The 13,291-nt window shown below is 43.0% G+C and overlaps 1 protein-coding gene across 6 annotated transcripts in view; it reads left to right on the top strand.

Moving 5' to 3' along the window:
- zfat (zinc finger and AT hook domain containing) overlaps positions 1 to 13,291 on the top strand; it is a 200,467-nt gene that overhangs the window by 81,238 nt on the left and 105,938 nt on the right. The window lies entirely within an intron of this gene.

Here is a 13,291-nt window from a genome sequence, read left to right as displayed (position 1 = left end):
AAGATGGAGGCAAGCCCTTCTGCTATCTTCACCTCCACTGCCTGTAGCAATCTTGGATGCAAGCCATCCAGACCAGTTGACTTGCCTATGCTAAGCATAGCCAGCCTTTTCAGCACCTCGTCTTTTTCAATTTTCACACTATCCATTGCTTCCATTATCTTCGCTTCTACCGATATTTTGTCAGATTCCTCTTCATTATAAACTACAATATGAAGAACTCATTAAATATTCAAGCCTTGCTCTGGGCCCCTATGCATACATCAGCCTCTGTCCTTAATAGGACCCATTCCACCTTTTACTGCCTGCTTACTATTTACATACTGGTAAAAGATTTTTGGGTTCCCATTTTATGTTGACTGCCATTCTATTCCCATACTCTCTCTTTACCAGTCTTATTTTCCTCTTCAACTCCCATCTTAACCTATTGTATTTGATTTGCTTTTCACTAGAATTCACCTGACATGCACCATCCGCCCTCTTTTTTTTCTTTCATCATAATTTCTATCTTCCTCATCATCCAAGGAGCCCTGTTTTTGGTTCCCTTACCTTTTGCCTTTTTTTTTGGAATGTACCTAGGCTGAAGTTGAAGGATCTCTTCTTTAAAGATTACCCATTATTTCATTGCAGTTTTTCCTGTCAGTCTCTGGGTCCATTTTATCCTGACTAGATCCTTTCTCATCGCATTGAAATTAGCCCCCTACCAATTCCGAAGTTCTATGTTAGATTGTTCCTTGCTCTTCTCCAATACTAATTTAACTCTTATGACACGATGATCACTTTTACCCAAATGTTCTCCCACAGACACTTGGTCCATTTAGCCCACTTCCTTTCCAAGAATGAGATCCAGTAATGCCTCCTTTCCAGTTGGGCCGAGAACATACTGATCAAGGAAATTCTCCTGAACATAGTTCAGAAAAACCTCTCCCTCCTTATCCTTCACTCTAACATTATCCCAATTGATAACTTGGTGAATAATTCACTTCCTGACTCCCCGAAGTGTTTCACCATCTACAAGGCACAAAGCAGGAGCATGATGGAATACTCTCCGCTTGCCTGGATGAGTGCAGCTCCAACAACACTCAAGAAGCTTGACACCATCCAGGACAAATCAGTCCGCTTGATTGCACTCCATGCACCACCTTCAATATTCACTCCCTCCACCACCGATGCACAATAGCAGCAGTGTGTACCACCTACAAGGTGCACTGCAGCTACTCACCAAGGCTGTTTTGGCAGCACCTTCCAAACCCACGATCTCTACCACCTAGAAGGACAAGAGTAGCTTTTGCATAGAACGCTACCACCTGCAAGTTCTCCTCCAAGCCTCACATCATCCTGACTTGGAACTACATTGTCATTCCTTCACTGTCCGCTGCGTCAAAATCCTGGAATGCCTTCCTAACAGCACTGTGGGTGTACCTACACCACATGGACTGCACCATATCGATTGGGATAATGTTAGAGTGAAGGATAAGGAGGGAGAGGTTTTTCTGAACTGTGTTCAGGAGAATTTCCCTGATCAGTATGTTCTCGACCCAACTAAAAAGGAGGCATTACTGGATCTCATGCTTGGAAAGGAAGTGGGCTAAATGGACCAAGTGTCTGTGGGAGAACATTTGATTCTGTTGAAGGGTCATGAGGACTCGAAACGTCAACTCTTTTCTTCTCCGCCGATGCTGCCAGACCTGCTGAGTTTTTCCAGGTAATTCTGTTTTTGTATTTGATTCAACAAGGTGGCTCACCAGCAGCTTCTTCAAGGATAATTACCAATGAGCAATAAATGCTGGCCTATCCAGAAATACCCACATCCCATGAAAGAACAAAGAAGTATTTGGGTAATTAAAATCCCCCAGCATCACCGCTCTATAGTTCTTGCACATCTCTAGATTTCCCTCCAGATTTGTTCCTCTATCTCTCTCTTGCTATTTGGAGGCTACAGATCATGATCTGTACCATGATTTTATCTTCTTTGCTTCTTAACTCTAATCAAATGGACATTTTCTTTGCCCTTTCAAACACGTCCCCTCTTTCGAGCACTGCAGTGTCTTCCCTAATTATCACTGCCATCCTATATCCCTTTTCTTCTCCATCATTTCTGAACACTTCATACCCTTGTTTATTAGGCACCCAGTACTCACTGTTTTTAAGCCACGTTTCCATTATTACCACAACTTAATAATCCCACATGGCGATTTGTGCTTGTAGATCACCAACTTTCACCACGCTTTGTGCCTTTATGTATGTGATGTAATCCTGCATTTGCACATCTCTTAGACTTTCTTAGTCCGCATCTACCTAATACGGTACAAATTCCTTCTCTAGAACTGTCCAATACTTTCACTCCATGCACCTTATTTTTCTTTTCTACTTCTATATGCTAGTGCCCACCCCCCTGCCAATTTAGTTTAAACCATCCCCAACCATACTAGAGAACATTCCCACAAGATTACTCGTCCCATTTCTTTTGAAGTGCAACTCGTCCCTTTTGAATAGCTGTCTTCTGTCCCAGAACAGATCCAAATGCCTCAAGAATCTGAAGCCCTTCATCCTGCACTATGCTTCAAGCCACACATTGATCCTCCCTATTTTCCTACTTCTACTCTACATGGCACTGGGAGTAATTCGGAGATTACAACCCTCGAGGTTCTACTTTTTAACTTTCTGACACCTGAAAATCTGACCACAGGATCTCAATACCTAACCTCTCTATCTTGTTGGTACCAAAGTATACCACAACTCCTATCTCACTCCCTTGCCCCTGCAGAGTATCCTGCACCCTGTCCGTGAAGACCTTTACCCTGGCATCAGGGAAACAATACACCATGCAGACTCACGATTATGATTACAGAAATGCTTATCTGTCTCCCTAACTATGGAATCTCCCATAACAACAACTTATTTTTGCTTTGCTGTTCCCTCCTGTACAGTCCCTTGCCCATTCCATTGATGCTGTGGTCTAGGCTGCAATCTTTCAGGGTATTGTCACTCTCAGCAGTCTCTAATACTGACTATCTGTTTGAAATTGGCACACACCCTGAAGACTCCTGTACTGCCTGTCTCTTCCTACTCTCCTGGATTGCCACCCATCTACTATCCTGACCTCTCACTGCCTCTGGGGTGACCGCCTCCTGGAGTGTACAATCCAAGAAACTCTCATCCTCCCTAATGCTCCTCAGTGACTCCAGCTGCCCTGCGTGGAAATCCTGAGCTTGAGCTCGAGCATGTGTCATTGGATTATGGAGTTCACTATGGTTTAACTGGAGCCCAATATCAGTCGACAGTCAAAGCTAAACTGGGGTGTGCACTGGTTGATGTTGGCTGGCTCTACTCCGATTTGAATACCCAACTTACTTTGTTATGGTCATAAAACTGACTGATGTTCAAATTTCAATGCAACAAGCATAACAGAATTTGTTTAAACCAACCTGATAAGAAATACACAGGTTTCATTTGATCAAAAGGTGGCACCATTACAACATGTTCAACTACCCAACATTTATTTACATTTCCATGCTTAGCATTGTCTTATTATACTCTACCCGAATGTTTTTTTTGTCAGAATTAATGGATTTATAGTAAGATAGAGGAGAGGTTCATTTTAAATACTTTACCTTTGTAAAACAATTTAATATGTAGTTCATTATTACAGCAGCCCTATTTCATTGGCTTTCATGCATGGTGACCCTATCTTAGTGAAGAGAAAAGCAGCAGTAGTGAATAAACTGACCACCATTGACGTTGCTAATTAAAAGTATTTGTGAAACTTGTGGCAAGGAATGATGGTGCAGAATATTTAGTGCTGCAGAATGCCAGTATGTGGATACGTACTCACAGTTGCCTGGTAGTGCATTCCAGATCGCAGCTTTACTGTTGTAGACAGGTGGTCGATAGAGGCCATATTTTTCCAGGGAATGGGATTAAAATCAGGGAGAGAGCATCTTCTGTTACTCCTGTGCCGCTCTCAGTAGCAGCATTTCAGAGTGGCCTATTGGTGGAGGGCAGGGGACTGGGGGCTGGCTGTGTGAGGGCTGGGGTGATAGGGGTAGGGGTAAGAGGGTATGGCAATGGAGCCTTGAATAGAGTAGGAAAGTAACCTGAATACTTTGTTTAAAAGAAAATGCCCATGCTCTCCAATAACTTAGTTACACACCTTGTGCGGAGGGTGAGATGTAATTGTTCTGATTATCCACCATAACTTCAATGGAAGTACAAGAGAAACCCTGGAAAAATAGTTTCCCAGAGGCCCCAAGGCTCATGGCCAATTCCACAGCTACAGACTTTCGCCTCTGTTGTCAGACACAAGGCCCTCTCAGTGGCCTGGATTTGCTGAGTCATAGAGGCACTGGGGCTATTCCAAAATGGTGGGAGGGAGCCAGCTGAGGTCACACCCTATTTCTGACTGATCCTACTTTCTCTGGGCTTGGGGCAGTTTGGAACGGGCCTGGGACGTGACTCTCACATGTGGAAAACTCAAACTCATCAGGGCCATTTGAACTCAGTGTTGAGTTCAAAAAGACACCATCTTCACTGGAGCAAGAAGTGTTGGAGTTGGGAATCTTTAGAGAAGTTGCAAATACTCTTAAAAGGTGGATAAGGTCTGTAGAACTGTCAAGCTGTTAAGTTATTAAATTGGCGAGCCCTTTAAAAGTTGGAAAAAAAAACTGCCTGCCTGTGAGTTGAGAAAAATGTTCTAGCACTTTCAATAGCTGTTTGTTGGTGTAACCATATGTGCTATTATTATATCATTATTAGTGTTTGACTGCATTCCATATCTATCATCATCACTGTGGAGGTGGGGAGGGGTGGTTGTAAGTTTGATTGAAAGCTGAAAGAGATTATCAAAGGATTGGCTGTCTTTGAGTTGGGGTTATGAATACAAGTCTGTTTGTCTTCTTAAGGCGTTAAGTACTTGAGGGGATTCAAATGTATTAAATAGACTTTCATGATTGGGACTTATTTTATATACAATGAACTGTATTAGATGTTCAGAACATTATTTCATCTCAACATGGCTCAGAGTAGATATATGCCCAGAGTAAATACTGGGTGAGTTGGCATGTAGTGTGTACGCAGTGGGGGCTCATGAGTTGACATGAAGTTGACATAGTGGCTATAAGAGATCTTGGAGGTGGGTGGAGGGCATGGGTTGGCATGAGTTGTCACATATGGGATGAGGAGTAGGTGGGAGGGTGAGGGGGTGAAGACAAGAGGGCTTAATGTTTAAGGAAACAATTGGGATGAAGTCCCAGACAACTGAGGTGGGCCTTTTAAACAGCCCTTTGGCATTCAGCAGCCCCTGTGGCTGTCTGAGATCTGCGTCCATGAGTGGATGTCCCAACTCCATGCCGCACACACACTAAATATCTATCACTGGCTTCACTCTATTAAAAAAATCTCATTCTTGAAAGCCTATTCATTACATTTAAACCCCCTCAAGTACTTAATCCCTTATAAAACAAATATTTGCATTCATAAACCCACATTAAAGTCAACTAATCCTTTAATAACCTCTTTGAGTTGTCAGACAAACTGTGAACTTACAACCTCCCATTTTGATAATGAAGAGCTGTGGAAAGCAGTCAAGCATTAATAATGTTATGCTAATTATAGCATTTAAGGCTATGTGACAAACAGCTATTGAAACTTGTAGAACGGATTTTTTTCAACTCTCACAAACAAGCAAACAGGTTATTATTCATTTTTTAAAGGGCTGGCAATTTAAATAATCAACTTGACAGCTTTGCAAACCTTATCTGCACTTCAAGAACATTTACAACCTCTCTAAAGATTCATAACTCACGCCTCGGGTAAGGCTCTTGCTCCAGCGAAAATAAGATCTGTTTGATCTCAGCACTAAGTTCAAATAGCCCTGCTGAGTTCAGGTTTCCCACATGTGGAAATCTTGCCTCCTCACCCCCCTCCCCGCACCCCCATCGAAAATTGGATCTGTCAGAAATGAGGGCTGGACCCCTGGTCCCGCCCAGGTTGTTAAAGATCCCTGGAGTCTCCACAACTCCTCGAAAATCCAGCCCGGAGTATTGAGTGGTGGACTTCAAACCATCCTTTTTTACCTCTCAGAAAAGTTTTATGTTCACTATGGGGAGATTACTCATTATTCTGATTCTGCTTCATGTGCGCCTGCTTTTCGCTGTTTGCTGTGGAAATATGCGGTTTTGTTTCTACCAAATTAAGTTGTGTACATAGGACAGTAACAAATCTGCAATGCCATCAGTTACCTCCTTGTCAGCTGATCCAGCAAAATGTGCAACCGCCTTTCATTTCTGACAAAATTAAGTAAAATATGCAAACACCTTTCGTTTCTGCTGAAATTAATTCCATTGGCAAATACACACCTCAAACAGAAAGAAAAAGGAAATAGCTTACATTTATAGCCTTTGATGGCTTCGGAATTTCCCAAAGTGCTTTGCAACCAATAACTTTAGAAATGTAGGCACAGATGTAATGTAGGAAATGTGACAATGAGCAAGGTCTCAGAAACAGCAGTGTGATAATGACCGCATAATCTGCTTGTGGTGTTGACTGAGGAATAAATATTGACCAGGACACCAAGAATAACTCCTCTGTTATTCTTCAAAATAGTGACATACAACCTTTTATGTGCACCTGAGCAGGCAAATGGGTCTTGATTTAACTGTTCATCCAAAAGATAGCACCTCCGACAGTGCAGCATTCCTTCAATACTGCACTGAAGTGTCAGCCTAGATTTTGTGTTCAAGTCTCTGGAAAAGGACTTCAACCCATAAACTTGCCTAGCTTTTATGGGGCACTGGAGTCCCCGTGCACCCCCGCCCCCATCCCGCCTGTTTAAAAAGTCAGTGGGAGGAGCCCGCCCACAATCCCAGGGAGCTGAGTTACTTTCATTAAGGCAAGACTCCTGCCCCTTTCTCAGGAGGAGGTCCAGTCTTAGAGAGCTGCCAGCCAATTGGATTGCCTGGCAGTTCTGTAGTCCCAGCAGTTCCACCAACAGCCACTTCTGGGACTACAGCAGCCCCCAATGATGAGGAGCCTGGGCTGACAGGTAATTTTGGGGTTGAATATTGTTATGAGGAGGGCTGACTGGACTTAGGAGGGCCTGGTTCAGGAGGCCAAGGGGGAGGGTTAAATGAAGGGGTGCGCCCCCCCCCCCCCCCCCACCCCCCCCCCCCACCTTGCCTGACACTGGACTGTGCAGCTAAAGCTTCTGGGCTTCCTGCATGGCACGCATCTCTCCCCGCTGTGGGTAAAATACTGGGGGGCTCTGGATGAGGCCCTTAAGGGCCATAAATTGGCCACGTTAGGGCCTCAATAAGCCTGATCCTGTAAACTTTCAGACAAATTCGGGGTAGGTGGTGGGAAGGCCACCCATTGGATTTTCCATGATCCCCTGCCATCAAAGCCACTGGCAGGGGAGCATAAAATCCAACCCCATGAATCAGAGGCAGGAGCGCAACCAATTCGAAAATGTTATTTAACCTGTTTTAAATGCCTAAAACCAGTGCCTGTGAGAGTGTTGAAAAGGGGGACAGTCAACGATTTCAAAAGGAAATTGGATAGGCACTTGAGGGAAATAAACTTGCAGGGCTACCGGGAGCAGGGGAATGGGACTGACTGGATTTCTCGACAAAGAACGGGCATGGTACTTATAGGTCGAATGGCCTTCTTCTGTGCCATAATGACTGTAACACTAATCACTTCTTTCAGTTCCTCTCAGCAAATTCTCTGTCACTATTTAACTGCATCAGGATACCACGTATCTGATGTTATGATCGAAGAGGCTGTGTCCAATAATGCTGTTTAGACACCGAGAAACTGGTTGGAAATTAGTTTGAGAAACAAAAATGCTTTAAAAGCTCAGCAGGTCAGGCAGCGATTGTGGAGCGAGAAACAGTTAACTATTTAGCTTGATGACCTTTCATCAGAACAAGATGTAATGATTGCGAACTCTGCTGAAGTTTAAATAAATAACATGAATCAAGCTCCTCCACAAAGTTTGTTAGCTCTTCAAAGAGCTCTAAAGTATTTGTCAGGTACCCATAAGGCCATACCGGCTCCCTCTGTTGTTCTGCATTTCATCATTCATTGCTTCTCAACACTCTCCAACACTTCCCTGCACCAGAGTAAGAGAGGATGGCTTCAGCACAATAGTGGAGAACTGTGCTGGGAGGTGCTGGGATTGGAGAATTGAGGTGACAATGTTGTAACCTCTAATTTTGATTGGCCTTGTTGTAAACATACAGCTGTCTGTTGAGATTATCTGTACAATGATTGAACTCTGTAAAAGGGATTGGCTTGTTGGATGAAGCAACTTTTATTTCATTTCTAAAAGTTTCAATACCGGTCTAGCATTTTGCAGTGAACCAATGCTCTAAATGTATAACTTATCCTGTGATTTCAAGGTTCAGTGAGACACGAAGGGGCAGAATCTATCCAGATCGGTAGAACCAGTTTTGGCCAGAACAAGAAGAACTAGAAGATTGCCAATGTTGTACCGTTTTTTAAAAAGATAAAAAGGGATAGACCAAGTAAATTACAGACCAATCAGTTTAAACTCAGTAGTGGACAAATTATTAGAAAATCTTCTGAGGAACAGTATAAATTGTCACTTAGACAGCCACAGATTAATGAAAGACAGTCGGCATGGATTTGTTAACAGAAGGTTGCACCTGACTAAAATGATTGAATGTTTTGAGCCTGTAGCAAGGGGGGTCAATGAGACTAGCATATATGATATGATATACATGGATTTTAGCAAGGTTTTGGACAAAGTCCCAAATGACATACTGGTCAGAAAAGTATAAGCCCAGGAGATGCAAGAGTAAGTGGCAAGTTGGATCCAAAATTGGCTCCGTGGCAGAAAACAAAGAGTAATGGTTGATGGGAATTTTTGAGACTGGAATCTGCATCCAGTGAAGTTCTGCAGGGCTAGTACTAGGTTTCTTGCTATTGTTCAATGCATTATGTATTATGCATCAATGATTTAGACTTACATGTTGGAGGAATGATTAAGAAGTTTGCAGTTCAGACAAAAAATTGTCATTACATAGTGAGGAGAATGGTCTTCAGTGTACAGCCTATGAACTGTCAATTGGGAAGAAAAGTGGCAGAATGGAATTCAATCTGGAGAATTGTGAGGGATGGGGTCGGGGTGCAAACAAGGCAAAGAAATACACAATAAATGGTAGGAAAATGAGAAGTGATGGGGAACTGAAGGATCCCGGAGGACATGCTCACAGATCCCTGAAGGTAACAGGGCAGGTTGGTGAGGTGATTAAGAAAGCATGCAGAATTATTTATTAGCCAAGACATAAAATATAAGAGTAGGGAGATTACACTACAACTGTATAAAAACTATTCAGGCTGTGGCTATAGTATTGTGTATAGCTCTGGTCACCACATTACAGGAAGGATGTGAGAGTACTAGAGAGGGTATAGAGGAAGTTGCCAGGACTAGAGGATTTTAGCTATGAGGAAATATTGGATAGGCTGGGATTGTTTTCTTTGGAGCATTGAAAGCTTGGGGGAGGTTTAATTGAGGTGTACAAGGTTATGATGGGCCTAGATATTGCAGATAGGAAGCACCTATTTCCCTTAGCAAAGAGATCAATAACTAGAGGAAATTGATAAAGGATTAGAGGGGAGTTGAGAATTTTTTTTTCACCGGGAGGACAGTGGGGTCTGGAACTTACTGCCTGAAATGGAGAGGCAGTGGTAAAGGCAGAAACCCTCAACACATTTAAAAATTACTTAGATATGCACTTGAAGTGCAATAAACAACATGGATACAGACAAAGAGCTGGAAAGTGGGATTAGGCTATTGGCTAATCCAGCAAAAACCTTAGAAATACAGAAACAAAGAAAATAGGAGCAGGAGTAGGTCATTCGACCCTTTGAGCCTGCTCTGCCATTCAATATGATCATGGCTGATCCTCTATCTCAACACCGCATTCTCATGCTCTTCCCATACCCCTTGATGCCTTTAGAGTCCAGAAATCTATCAATTTCCTTCTTAAATATATTCAGTGACTTGGCCTCCACAGCCTTCTATGGTAGAGAATTCCATAGGTTCACCACCCTCTGAGTGAAGAAGTTTCTGCTCGTCTCAGTCCTAAATGGTCTACCCCATATCCTGAGACTGTGACTCCTTGTTCTAGACCCCCAGCCAGAGGAACTAGCATCCCTGTATCCAGTCTGTCCGTCCCTGTCAGAATTTTATATGTTTCAATGCGATCGCCTCTCGTTCTTCTAAACTCCAGTGAATACAGGCTGGTCAGCCCAATCTCTCCTCATATGAAAATCCTGCTATCCCAGGAATCAGTCTGGTGAACCTTCGCTGCCGTACCTCTATGGCAAGTATATCCTTTCTTAGGTAAGGAGACCAAAACTGCACACAATACTCCAGGGGCAGAATGTTGCCCTTGGCGGGGGTGCTCGGCGAGGGTGGTCGAGAAGCCGCCCGTGATTGACACCTCAATGCAATTTTACACGGGCGGGGCAATTAAGGCCCGCCCAATGTGGAACGCGAGCGGCAGCGCTCAGCGCTGCCTGTGTGGGCGGAGGGAGGGCGAGCAGGCCTAGCATGAACTTCACGCTTGCGTGTGAAAGAGCGCTTCAGTTTCCCTGAGACACGGAGCTACCTCAGGGAGATGAAGCACTGTTTAAAAAATGAAGAGAATAAAAATATCATAAAACATGTCCCCTCATGTGACTCTGTCATATGAGCAGGGACATGTTTTTAATTCAAGTGTGAAATTTTTATTTTATTTTTATTTGCTTTAGGAAACCACATCCTGCCCGTGGATGAGGTTTCCTAAAAAGTGCAAAGGCCACTTGGCGTTTTTGCCTGCCTGCTAACTGTAAGGTTGGATGGTCAGTGTAAATTTGTAATTGATTACCTTTTTAATGGCCTTAATAGGCCTTTTAATTGTTGGCGGGTGCGCTGCTGACTCCGGTGCGGGCCCGCTGAACAAAATATCGCGGGACTATGGGATGACGTTGGTACGCTCGCCTGACGTCATCGTGCATCATTTTACGCTCAGCCAGGTCATGCGCACGCCCGCCCGCTGAGCTCAATATTCTGCCCCAGGTGTGGTCTCAGCTGCAGTAAGGCATCCTTGTCCCTGTACTCAAGTCCTCTCACAATGAAGGCCAACATATCATTTGCCTTCTTAACTACTTGCTGCACCTGCATGCTTGCTTTCAGTGACTTGTGTGCAAAGACACCCAGTTCCTTTGAACATCAACATTTCCCAGTCTATCATCATTTCAATAATAGTCTGCCATTCTGTTTTTCCTTCCAAAGTGGAAAACTTCACACTTATCCACGTTATACTGCATCTGCCATGAATTTGCCCATTCACTCAACCTGTCTAAATTGCTTTGAAGCCTCTTAACACCCTCCTCATTGCTCACATTCCCACCAAGTTTCGTGCCATCAGCAAACTTGGAAATATTACATTTGGTTCCCTCACCCAAATCATTGATATATATTGTGAATAGCTGGGGCCCAAGCACTGATTCCTGCAGTACCCCACTAGTCACTGCCTGCCATTCTGAGAAAGACCCATTTATTCCTTCTCTCTGTTTCCTGTCTGCTAACCAATTCTCAATCCATGCCAATATATTACCCCCAATCCCATGTGCTTTAATTTTACACACTAACCTCTTAAGTGGGACTTTATCAAAAGTTTTTTGAAAATCCAAATACACCATATCCCTTATCTATTCTACTTGTTACGCCCTCAAAAATCTCCAGTAGGTTTGTCAAACATGATTTCCCTTTCATAAATCCATGTCGAGCTTGTCTAATCCCATTGATATTTTCTAAATGTCCTATTATCGCACCCTTTATAATGTACTCTAGCATTTTCCCTGCTACTGAAATTAGGCTAACTGGTTTGTAATTTGCTGTTTTCTCCCTGCCTCCTTTTTTAAATAGTGGGATTACATTTGCCATTCTCCAGTCTACTGGGACTGTTTCAGAATCTGCAGAATTTTGAAGATGACAACCAACGCAACCACTATTTCCATGGCCACCACCTTTAGTACCATGTTGATGTTTACTCCCAATGTCATAAATTCAGTTAGCATAGGAGGAGGTATTCGGCTCATTACTTCTATACTGGCTCCCAACAGAGCACTCCATTCAGTCCTACTCCCCTGCTTAATCCCCATAGCCTTCAAGTGTGCCCATCCAATTTCCTTTTGAAATCATTGTTTCCACTACCCCCATGGGCAGCGAGTTCTGGGTCATAATCACTCACTGGGTAATAATGATCTTCATCACATCCCCCTGCATCTCTTGCCCTTAAATCTGAGTCCCCTCGTCCTAATGAGACTAATTTTTCCTTGCCTATCCTATCTAAGCCTGTCATAATCTTGCACACCTTTATCAAACCTCCCCTCAATCTCCTTTTCTCCAAGGAGAACAACCCAGCGTTTCAAACCTAACATTGTAACTAAACCCCCAATCTCTGTAACCATTCTGGTAAATCTCCTCAGCACCCTTTCAAGGACCTTTACATCTTTCCTAAAGTGTGCGCAAACAGCCAAATCATATGTACCCTTCTTTTCCTTCATACATCTATCCAGTCTAACCTTGAAGATTGAAATAATTTATCCCTCAATCACTAACTCTAGAAACAAATCATTATGCAACACAAGTAATACTTTACTTAAATTTGATTCAATTAAAAATGCAATTGCTCTACCAACTTTTTTTCACTGAAATTTCTTGAAATATTAATTTCCTGCCATTCTCCCTATCCCAAGAAATTCATGGAAAATGCATAAACCATTTGCTCACCGAGACTTTTTTTTAGTAGGAACAGGCGGAGGCTACTCAGCCACTCCATCCTGCTGCACTGTTAAGTTAAATCATGGCGGATCTGTGCCACAGTCTCATTTACTTGCTTTTGTGGATTAAAGGCTGTGTCAAAAGAAAGGAGAAAGTAATTTGGTATGAGTGTGTTATGTGTTTGCAACAATAACCTAACCAACTGTCATTTTGTTGCATTAGCAGGGATAAGCAAGTAAAAAAAAGCACTGCCCTCTCTATAACTATTACTTGCCAAAAATATTTTGCTGGTAATTTTTAAATATTTTCTCTGTGTCAGCTGTGGCTCAGTCAGTAGCACATTTGCATCTGGGACAAATGATTGTGGATTCAAGTCCCAGTCAAGAAACTGAAATACAACCTTTAGGATGACACTGTCAGGTGCTCTTCGGATGAGATGGGGAATTAAGACCCTCTCAGGTGGACCAAAAAATCCCATGTCACTATTTTGAAGAAGAG

This window comes from Cetorhinus maximus, chromosome 4, assembly GCF_964194155.1.
Source record: "Cetorhinus maximus chromosome 4, sCetMax3.hap1.1, whole genome shotgun sequence".
In the NCBI taxonomy this organism is placed as follows: Eukaryota; Metazoa; Chordata; class Chondrichthyes; order Lamniformes; family Cetorhinidae; genus Cetorhinus; species Cetorhinus maximus.
The sequence above is the reverse complement of the archived record's forward strand: the minus strand, read 5'-3'. Positions and strand labels throughout refer to the sequence as shown.